Below are 10,575 nucleotides of genomic sequence, written 5' to 3' on the forward strand. Positions count from 1 at the left end.
TTGTCGCCATAGGGTTGTGCACATTCTCGTTTAATACTGGTTGTCACGTGACACGGCAATGTCGTTAGGCTGTTTGGCCTGTATTCAAGGCGTTCTATCCGTTATGATTTTATATTGAATGAAGCTAATTCCATCAGGTATAGCCCTGATAGCAGAAACTGGTAAAAATGACGTCATAATTACGTCAGTTTAACGACGAGTGTCACGTCATTTTGACGTCGTAACATGACGTCTTATTGACGGGATCTTGCACCCGCGAATAACGTCATTATGACGTCGTATATTGACGTCATTATGACGTCTCCAAGAGTGACTACGACGTCTTAATGACGTCTTAGCAACGTTTTTACAACGTTTTCCTGACCAGTATCAAGGGTCAGATTGACGTCGTGTATTGACGTGATTATGACGTCTTCGAGAGTCAACAACGACGTCTTAATGACATCCGTGCAACGTGTTCCTGACCGGTTTTAGACGTCATATTGATGTAATTATGACGTCTTTAAAAGTCATCTACGACGTCTTAATTACAACTTTGCGACGTATTCCTGACCAGTTTCAGATGTCATATTGATGTAATTATGACGTCTTTATAAGTCAACTACGACGTCTGAATGACGACTTTGCAACATATTGCTGACTAGTAATAGACGTCATATTGACGTCGCATATTGAAATGAATATGACGTCTTTTGGAGTCAACTATGATATCTTAACGTATTCTGACATGATAATGACCTAAACATTAAATTCTACATGCAATGTACATACACACATCACTTCAAAGACCTTGTCATTGAGGATTATCTATATTTGGTGAATACTGAGGTGGTCTGACAATGTCCAGCATTCCCAGTAACAATATAATGATCCTCCATGCCAGGGCCTTGCATAACTTGTCTCAGTCTCAAGAACATGACCCCCCCCCCCCCGAAAAAGAATATATACAAAAATGGAAAACGAAATCAAATACATGTACGCATTTCAATTACGAAATCGTGGCAAATATTCTATTAATAAATAAAAGTTGCATAACATATTACCAGGAAAAAAAAAAGGAATACAAAATGTTGAAAACTCTAAATAGATTGAAAAAAAAAAACACTTTTCTATGAAAATGCAGTATTAGGGTCAAAGGAATGAAATTACAATGTTTGTTATACCAATACATACAATTGTACATGTATAAATACACATTAATACATAACAGAGGCATAATGATCTCCCAGAATAAAGCTTTTTCGTTGAAATTGTAATTAAATATACCTTCAACTTTAGACAACTATGTAATGTAGGTAAAAATATACTGTATGTAAAAAAAAAATACCCGAGTTGGAATAGTTTCAGGATTTATGGAAGCTCGCATTTGGGTGAAAGAATCATACATGTACATTAATTCTTATGAAATGTTTGGGTTGTATTACACTATCACTTAGGGCCAGGGGTAAAAGACAGTAGTTGCAGCAAACAATTATTTCTTCGGAAAGTCTTTTAAATTAAGGTTAATTGTCAAAATATTGTACATAATCTAGATCTGGGCCCTGTCTTACAAAGAGTTACGATTGATCCGATCAATCATAACTCTATGGAAATCCATCAGTGTCATAATTTTTTTCTACGAAAAATTTGCACAATGTCCTTTGTATGCAAAGAGAAGCGCAGCGAATTTTGAGAAAACAATGAATGCATGAACATACATCATAGCTAGAAAATATTTTGAACAAACATGCTTAATAGATGTTAACGTTGCTGACCGTCCATAGTTGCGATTGATCGGATCAATCATAACTCTTTGTAAGACGGGGCCCTGGTAAATTAATGTAAACTTGTATCTTTGTAAAATCATGAATTTTGATCTTAAAATCAATAATTCTGATGATCACTAACACAGAAAAGCATATGTGGGACAGGACAGTGTATTATGATTGATTTGAAAAATACCCGACATTTGATAGAATTACATGCTTATTTTGCTCATTTCTCAGCAATTACACATTTTCTTCCCGAGCTTTTTGGCACACATCTTTTATATATACATACACTTTGCTGGTAATTCTGTTGGATTCTGTTCGAACTCATTTTAAGATAGTTACTACTAGAGGTGCGCTATTAACTTAAGGCAACTATGTAATGTAGGAAAAAATATACTGTACCGTAAGGGTACTAGTATTCAACCCGTTTGGAGAGTTTCCTCATATATAGAAATATAGAATTTACCTGAATTTCAGACCCGTCTTATTTCCAAGAGCAAATGCTGGTTATTCTTTTTCCGTTATTTTTTTCTTCAACCAGTTGACTGTGTGCGCGGGCGATCGAATTATACGGCGACGGATTTTAGTACTAGTATTCAACCCGTCGGCACTAGTATTCAACCTAGCGATGAAAGATGGCCCTGTCTCTCAATCTGCCCTTGTCCCAACCGACTATGGACTAGACCATTTGAGATGAGACCAAACAGGGAATTAATCAAAGCCAGAGACTTACATAGATCTAGATCTAATTTAGCAATCTAAACCCTTTTGAGATTTGCTATCAATCCTCACTAGGTTGAATACTAGTACCATTCAGTGCAAAAGGCCATCGCCGCATAATTCGATCCTCCGCGCATACAGTCGACAGATTGATAAAGAAAATACCGACAACAGATTACCCTGTACATAACAAAGGTATGAAATTAAGATAAATTCCCTATTTCTAAATATTTTGGGGAATATGTCAAAATCTTTGAATTATGCCGGGTTGAATACTAGTACCCATACGGTATGTAAAAAAAAAATACCTGAGTTGCAAAGTTTTCAGGATTTATGGAAGCTTGCATTTGGGTGAAAGAATCATGCATCAATAAGTCTGATGAAAATAGTTTGTGGAACTGTTGTATTACACTATCACTTAGAAGGAAAAGACAGTAGTTGCAGCAAACAATTATTTCTTGAGAAAATCTATAAAATCAAAGTTAATTGTCAATATGTTGTACATAATCTACATCTGGTACATTAATGTAAACTTGTATCTTTGTAAAATCATGAATTTTTTAACTTAAAATTGATAATTCTGGTGATCGCTGTAAACACAGAAAAGCATATGTGGGACTGTGTATTATAATCGATTCGAAAAATACCTGACATTTGATAGAATTACATGCTTATTTTGCTCATTTCTCAGCAATTACGCATTTTCTTCCCTACATGTAGCTACGTAGGCTTTTTATGTGAGCTGAGAGATTTCATACCAGATTTCCTTTGCTTGATAAAGTTCTTATGATAGTCTGTGTATCAGCATAGCATGTGTTCAGTGTTTTGAACCCACTGGAAATTGTGCATCATATCTTTATGTATGGAAGTCATTTTGCATCTGCAGTCTCCATGGTTTTTTCAGGATCTATGTGTTGACTAGACCAGTCCCATATTGATATTTTCGTGCTGTGTCACTTTGGAAGGCCATCTCTAATTGGTTGACTGGTGAGTTGGCAGATGCACAGCCCATCCCACTTTTCAATTATATCATTACGTAATCTCTAACATGTCTAAGATATCCACCAGATCAAGAGGCCGCTTGCACTCGGCTAACGCATGTACACAATCCTCTGCTTCATCATTAACTGGATCTAAACAAAGCCCAGCATACATAGATCATATTGATACAGTCGTTCAAAGAGCGGTGGCCGTGGCAATGGAACGCGAGAGACAAAAACTCAATGATGACATGGATAAGCGCGAAAATAAATTGCGTGAAATTCTTGATGAAAAGCTCACTAGTCTACACGTTCTTGAAATATCTATCGATACTAAATTGAAGCAACTCCGTGATTTTGAAAAATCGGTTTCTGATAACATGACTAACACCATAATGCTTTGTCAAATAGGCTTGACCACATCGAGCAGTACTCCTGTCGCAATAATATCCGTATCCGTATGAGATTGTTCGAAATGTAGCAAAGCAGATTGGTATCGATCTTACTCCATGTGACATTGATCGATCCCATCACCTTTGCCGACCAACTAGCAGTCATGATGTTCAACCCAAAGGATCATACCCCGGCCCTGTAATGCCAACTTAGCAGCTCCACCAATCAATGTGAAATTCACTTCATACAGGCCGAAACAAACGATGATGAAAAATAGAGGAAAATGAAAATGCTCAGGAACAGATGACTGGGTGCAGGCAGGCAAGGCAGTTCAGGTGGGATGAAAATTTATTGGCAGGACACCTTCCGTTTCAAATTACAGCATCTGCAAAAATAACAGAAGAGGAGAAACATAAAAACTTTTTCTACATAAACTATTTATTAATCTTCATTAAAAACTAGATGGTTTCAATATTAATTTCCAATTTATTTTAAATGATTAAAAAACGATGTGGGGTTTGTTACATATTTTATACTTCAAATATTAACATGTTAAGTCAAGTCGGGGGGGGGGGGCATGATGCCCTCAAGACCTTTAACCATCTCTGTATAAGGAAGGAAATTTTAGAATCAATTTATTTGACACATAAAACATATTATTTTTTTATAATTACAATTTTAATTCATGCCTTTTTTATGTGTTTTAAATGGTTATGGGGTAACCAGGACTGTCAGGACCGAGAATTCGAACTTCGAGGCTGAAATACAGCCATTCCCTATGCCTGATTTGGCTTAAATTCAGGTCAAGGATCAATTAAATATATATTTTGCAAAAAAAATCTGACAAATTTTGAGGTGGAATTAGTTTTCTGGCATCGCGAGATCGACCAATGCAAAATTTTATTAGCGCCAATTTACCATCTAAACTTGTCATTGAAATTAGAACGTCCAAACCGATCTAGTACCAGTACTAGCACAATGAATCAATCAGCTATGCATGTGCACCAATTCTGTATTTCTTGCATACGTACGTCACTCGAGTTAAAGTTCATGTCATTGCGTTATATAGCGTGGGAATTGTAAGAAAGTGATCCTTCAAAATTTTTACCTTCCAACAATTAACATTTTTAAGCCTTTGTATGCATTTAGAGTACAAAAGCTTACAAATTGGACAAATTAAATGTTTGCCCCAAAATTATTGTGGGAAGGGTGGATTTTCTAGGGAAATCCATCTTAGTGTACAAAGTTCTACAGGCAACAGAGACTTGTCTAGGCTCCGTGAATGAAAATACAATGAAAAATATCACAGAGTCCTCGAAGTACAGTCAGGACCATTAACAGATTATAAGGTGCCCCGAGTTTGTGCACACCCAAATCTGCGTGATTCTGATAATAGAGATTCCCAATGATCCCCCCCCCCCAAAAAAGGCTTTACATCTGAAATAGCCTTCTAACTTACCTACTGCCCGATGCCTCCTATCATGTAGGGCAGCAACGAAGGATCTCCACTCCTGGCATCCAGCGATTCTTGGCCTTCTTCTGGAAACTCCCCAAGGCCAGGTAATATTCACTGACTTCATCTCCTCCTCAACTCCTCATGTGTGACACAGAGACAGGTGGTTTTGTGTCTCCCTCTCTTTCTCCTGAAATGTCAAACAGATCTATTCATTAAAAATCTTACTCAAAATGGTGCTTTTGGTAGAAAAATAATGAATATAGGGCATTTCATGTGACGGCCTTAACCCTTATTAAACTGGGGGGGGGGGGTCAATTTGACCCCCCCCTCAACAAATTTCATCACTACGCTGTCGCGCAAAAAATTTTGATCGCGCCTCTCACTGACTTTTTACTTTCAAGTCTCGCGCAAATTTTGAGACCAAATTGGCGACACCCGGGTACGCGGTTACGACATTACGCAACATTATGTAAGTGCATGTCAGACCCAAAATTGCTCATAAACATGATTTCATGTACAAATCCAATGCAAATTGTGTATTTAGCCAAAATTCATAAATTTATCTTTATTTCTACTTTTACTGATTAAACTTAATTAATTTTGCCTTGTTTATGATTAGAATTAAGTCTAGAACGATTTCCATCGAAAATACTTGTAATAAAAAACAAAATGTAAAAAAACAAATACATGATTAGAAAAAAAATAAAATACATAAGAAATCGGTCTTGGTACCAGACTTTTTTTTCATTCACAATTGTTAGGAATGCTATAAAGAATATTTTCACCCAAAAAATAGCATTCTAGGAGCTTTATTTAGTGAATCAGAGCAAAAAGTATGATTTCATGAATAAATTAGCATAATTAATTCATATAAAATAAAAAAATATGAATTCAGTGAAATTTACCAATGCAACTACGTAGATTACGTCATTCTCTACCATCATGCAAATTTTCGTTGTGATCGTGCAATCCACAGCCGAGATCTTATAAGGGGGGGGGCAATAATACCCCCCCCCCCCCCGGGAATGACAAGAATCAAAATACCCCGGTAGATTTAGGATTAAAAAAATTGTCAGTACGGTATATCATCGAGGATCTACATAGTAGGATGGGGGGTCGGGTGTCCGGACACTTTATATTTTTGAAGCCTTCTTTTTTGTCTTTGGATTACACTAAAAATATGAATTCAATAGTTGTAATCATCTTCTATTTTGTTCTCTATAATATTTCCTAAAAATTTTTACTAAACATTTATGAAACTTCGCTTGTAAATTTTTCCAAATGACTTTCTAAAGCTGATCGTCCGGACTCACAACCTGTCCGGACACACAACAACTGGGTATACATGTACTATGTAGATCTGGTACAGTTACATAAACTGAACTTTGTGAAATCTTGAAATCTACGCTGAAAAATGTTCAAACTGAAGATCACCAACACAGATAAGAGCACGTGGGACAATTATTATTGCTCTGATTAATGTCGGCCCGGCCCGACGCTTGCCTTGGCTCGAGTTGACCCGAATCCTGTGCTTTTTTTGCTTATTTCGCAGCAATTACACAATTTCTCCTGGCTTTGGCACATAGCCTACCGGTATATTATTTATAAATATAGACAGACACTTTGGTGGTCATTTCATTGGATTCTGTACGAACTCATTTTGATATCGTTACCACAACTGGCATTTACCTTAAAGTGTGCACTGTGTCTGTGCAGACTTGGGCCCTGAGCCCACCAGCGCAGCCTGTCCTATTCAGCATGCCGGCGCTCGGGGCAGCCACCCCGGCCGGGCAGTGTCAGTGCACGAAATCTAAAGCCAAAGGCAAGCCGCGCTCCGAAAAGAAAATCTTAGTAGAAGATGGTTATCTAACTTACTGTTTGGTCTCCTGCGAATGCCTTCGAAGTCGTTATCCAAATCTGAACCGTGTTCTTAAAGTAGTAGAACTATTATTAACGGCCATCTTCGTCGCACTTAATTCTCGATCCAAAATTAGGCTGCAACATTTAACGGCGAAAAACGGGCGCATTCCTTTTTCAAGTTAAATGGTTGCGACTGCGCCAGTTGCATGCAGTGCAGCGCGCATGTGCAGGCTCGACGCCCGGCGGCGAATTAATTCTGCGGATCATGAATTTTTTTATAGGGGGGGGGGGGCGTGCATGGGGGGGGGGGTGAGCTAACTAGATAGGGGGTTTGCATGACACCGGGGCATGACACCACTTGCGAAAAAAAAGTTTTAAAATAGATACAAACTTCTTTGACATATAAAGCTTCCTCTAGTTTGGTTTGGTTGGCAACCAGTTAAGAAATGATTATTTTTGCCACTGCTTTTGAAACTTTTTTTCTTTGAAGAATTATATACTTTACCTTAAATTAAAAAAATTCTGTACTATTTTTTTTTAGTTTTACTTTTCCTTTTATAAGTAGAAATAGCCTTGCTAACATGGCAAGGTTGAAAAAATGGCAAAATAGTATGTGGCTTTGAAATTAAACTTGTAAATTTCCTCGTCGTTGATTGGTAAAATTTGATGTCATAATCACGTCGTAATGTGGTCATATGAAAACGCAAATTTCTTTGTCGTTGTTTGGTAAATAAATGATGTCATAATCACGTCATAATGTGGTCATATAAAAATGCAAATTCATTTGTTGCAGATTGGTCGATAAATGACGTCGTAATCACGTAATAATCTGGTCATATAAGAAAGCAAATTTACTTGTCGTAAATTGGTCAGTAAATGACGTCGTAATCACGTCATAATCTGGCCATATAAGCGAGCAAATTTACTTGTCGTAAATTGGTCAGTAAATGACGTCGAAATCACGTCATAATCTGGTCAAATAAAAATGCAAATGAAAGTTGCCATTCTAAGTCGTCAAAATGACGTCGTAAGAACGTCATAAATACGACGACATGACGAGTATTACCACTTTACGATCAGTTAATGACGTCATTACGACCGTGTCTGCTATCAGGGAGGCCCCTATCAAGTCAAAATCGATACAGGGATCGAGAGGGGGGGGGGGGGGTGGAGCCAAAAATTTCCCAGTCACATGGTATGAAAATGATATTTTTTATGATTGTCCACGATCATTAGGGCAAACCCGTGTGGCAGTACGGTAGCGTGATGAGTAAAAAAAAAATAAAATAAAAGAAAGAAAGAGGGCCAATGTAGGCATACATGGCGCTTGGGAATAAAGTTGCTTTATATGTTCCAAGCGAGTGAAGCAAGCGAGAAAAAAACTTTTCCTGCAAATCTAAATTTGAGATAGATATCTTAACTTACACTTTTCCTTTTCTTTTCATTAATTCCCTTCATTTCTTTTTTATCTTGGTTGTAGAACTTTCGGGGGCCCCTAGGCCTAACCCTTCCATCGTGTACCCCCAGTGCAATATCAGCAGGTGGGTCTCGATAACTCTGGATATTTAGCAATTAGACCTATTTATAGAAAAACATAACGTTAATGTTTTGACCCCTTCCCCCCCCAAAAAAAAGGAAAAACAATTATAAACTAAGTTATATACATCCCCCTTTTCTCATTTCGCTTTTTATTTTCTCTATTCCCTCCTAATTTTTTTTTGGGGGGAGGGACCTTTTCGGGGGGCACCGCCCCTAGCTACGCGCCTACCAGATGAAGAGGCGAGCGAGCAAAACCTTTGTCACTTTTATTACAAATATCAATTTTGCAATAGATTTTGACATAACATTCGGAATTATTCTCGCATGCATTTTTCTTTCCTTTTGCTTTTTTATGGCCTTTTATTTCTCTTCCCTTTCTCTTTCTGTCTTTCTTTCTTTCTTTCTTTCTTTTCCTTCCTTCATTCCTTTTCTCTTATCCCGTTTTTTTTTTTGTGAAATCCACTGGACCGGGGATCAAGGGCCAGCCTGCATGCCCCCGGCGGTTTACGCCTCTGCCGTGGATGTAAGCTATATATACGCATGATCTTAATCTTCATTATGATTCAAACTATATAGAGGTGCATCCAAGATTTTCCAAATTAAGTAGGGGGGGGGGGGGCGGGGTGAATTTTCTCAAGTAAAATTTGACAACTCCCAAAAAAGGTTCTTACTAAAAAAAAAAAAACCGGTCATTATATTGTCTCGCGTAAAGTTTGACAAGTTAAAAAAAAATGGTCACTCAAAATGAAAGTCATTTTGTCCGCGTAATATTCGGCAAGCCCCCCCCCCCCCACAAAAATAAGAAAAGGGAAAGTCATTTAGTCCACGTGATATTTGGCAACCCCCCCCCCCAAAAAAAAAAAAAAAAAAAAAGGTTTTAACTATAGCAATGATCGAAGGTCATTTTGTCTCGCGTAAAATTTGACAATTTTTTTATAAAGTTGTCACTAAAAAGAAGGTCATTTTTTCCACCATTGATTATATTTGGCAAGCCCCCAACCCCCACCCCCATAAAAAAAAGTTTGTCCCTAAAAGTGATGTATAGAAAGTCATATTGTTAATTTGTTCCCAGTAAAATTTTGAATTTGGCAATTAAAAAAAAAGGCAAAAAAGAGAAAAGAATATGAACGAAATATCCCCATTACAAATAATGCTGTACGTGATTCTCATGAGGGGGGGGGGGGGCACATAACTAGTATTAATAACATATTTAATTCCAAAATGTTTACTATAAATCTCAAAAGGGGGAACGGGCAGAAATGCTCACCCCAACCCCCCCCCCCCCCCCCCGCCACTGATTCCAATCAATAATGACTTTTCTCTGCAATACTGATGCTTTGAAATCAAGATACTGAAGATTGATACGCTTAACATAAATTATGAACGTCTGACAAAAAGATAACCAACCGATCACCTGACCGATCAGCTGACCAGTACGCGTATCACTTCGGAGTTGATCACTCGTCGCAGCTGTGTGGAACGCTCACCGAAAATCAACAAAAAGGGCCTGAAATGTAAGTTTAACAATAATCGATTTTAATTTCAACTATTTTTACAACTAAATAAAGGTTTGCCGTCCGAATGAAAGGTATATCGGATAACTCTAACTTGTATTAAGGTGTACATTTACCAAAGTCTTGGGTTGGAAATCAGAACAGCATTGTCCATGTTGTCCAACCCATAATTTGGGTAATGTCGCCTATGAGGTCCATACATGTTAATGTTTGGACCTCATTGGTACTAGGAGTGGATCGCTCGTGTTGCATCGCGCTAATGGCAATGCAAATGGTGGCAAAACTTCTGTCGCCAGACTTTTGAGCTTACTTGAAATTACTAGAATTTACTCTAAATTCATAGGCAAGAGTTGTTTAGCCCA

The 10,575-nt window shown here is 37.7% G+C and overlaps 1 long non-coding RNA gene across 1 annotated transcript; it reads right to left on the minus strand.

Moving 5' to 3' along the window:
* Positions 1–3,034: 3,034 nt before the first annotated feature.
* On the minus strand, positions 3,035–7,336 carry LOC129275023 (uncharacterized). The gene is made up of 3 exons (XR_010295423.1): positions 7,176–7,336; positions 5,304–5,487; positions 3,035–4,229 (listed from the first exon to the last, which is right to left on the minus strand). It is a non-coding gene; the product is annotated as an uncharacterized LOC129275023 (long non-coding RNA).
* Between the last annotated feature and the right edge of the window lie 3,239 nt (positions 7,337–10,575).

The sequence above is a fragment of the Lytechinus pictus genome, chromosome 13 (assembly GCF_037042905.1).
Source record: "Lytechinus pictus isolate F3 Inbred chromosome 13, Lp3.0, whole genome shotgun sequence".
NCBI classification, from domain to species: domain Eukaryota; kingdom Metazoa; phylum Echinodermata; class Echinoidea; order Temnopleuroida; family Toxopneustidae; genus Lytechinus; species Lytechinus pictus.